This window comes from Cynara cardunculus (genome assembly GCF_001531365.2).
Source record: "Cynara cardunculus var. scolymus isolate 2C chromosome LG 7, CcrdV1, whole genome shotgun sequence".
Lineage (NCBI taxonomy): Eukaryota > Viridiplantae > Streptophyta > Magnoliopsida > Asterales > Asteraceae > Cynara > Cynara cardunculus.
In genome coordinates, this window is record NC_037534.1 from 1890540 (window position 1) to 1891900 (window position 1361).

Sequence of the window (1361 nt, forward strand, 5' to 3'; positions counted from 1 at the left end):
ATATATATAATTGTTGGATATAAATAGCAGTTGGCGATTGCCGGGTGACCCAATATGCCTCCCACCCTCCTCCCTTCTACGTACGTTTAATGAATTGGGGTTTATTTGTTCATCTATTGTTCCACACTCAAAGAGAGAGAGAGAGAGAGAGGAGGTTCACTTTGAAAACTATCTTATTTGTATAAACCGTACAAACCTCATTTAATCAATCATAATTTTTTATTTTGTTTATTTTTTTGTAATTATGAGAGGTTGATTAATTATTTTTATTGTGGAGGGTGTTAATCATTGATATTATCGTCTTCATTATTTTAAATTTAGAGAAATACATGAAATAATTTCGTTACAATTTCATTAAATACTAGATGAAACAATTTCATAACCATATATAAAACAACTTAATCACAAAAAGTATTATATGAAACAATTTCACAAGATTAAACAATTTCATGAAAAAATTTCATAAGATTAAACAATAAAATTGACGAATGAGGGTGGTTTGCACAGTTTGTACAAATTGGATGATTTGCATTTGATCGCTCATATATATATATATATATATATAATTATGTGAAACCAGTCTATTTTCATAAAATATTTGAGATCATTTTTTTACATTTAAAATTTCACAGGGAAACACTGTGAATGTAACTTTCACATTATTTTTACTATAAAGGTTTGGATTTTTTTTTATCATCACAATGTTTTGTTGTGAAGTTTCAAGTACAAAAATGTAGTCTCATAGGTCTCACGAAAACAGTCTCGTCTCACATGAATCCAAACATATATATATATATATATATGTATATATATATCCATTTAAAATAAATTAAATTCTGTTTAAAAAAAATATTTTATCTTGCATATAATTTTATACACAGCCAACAACTTTAATTGATGTAGCTAAAAAAAACACTAAAATTTAAGTTATGTCATAATTAAAACAAAGGGATGCATTTACAATGAAAATGAAATATGTAGTATGATAATTCTATTATCACATATATTGTATTTTGCTCATGACATATTATCCTCAACAAGTATTATTTACTGATGTGGTTAAGAAAACCGGTTGAAGTATTAACCGGTTATCATGCTGATGTAGCAAGCGATGTGGTATCGAACTCAGTGTTATTTGCTGACGTGGTTAGGTACATGAATTTTTTTAATCTAAAATTAGTCTTCAACCTGTTACTCATGTACTTAAATGTATAAAACTTTACAACTTAGGTATCAAAATGCAACTTTTGAAAATACGTTACCTAGAGTAGGAATCAAATTGACATATATTTAACAGTTTATGAAGTTAAGGATAAATGAATGCCAAAAAGTCTATATGTCAAGCTAATATGTGTGTGTGT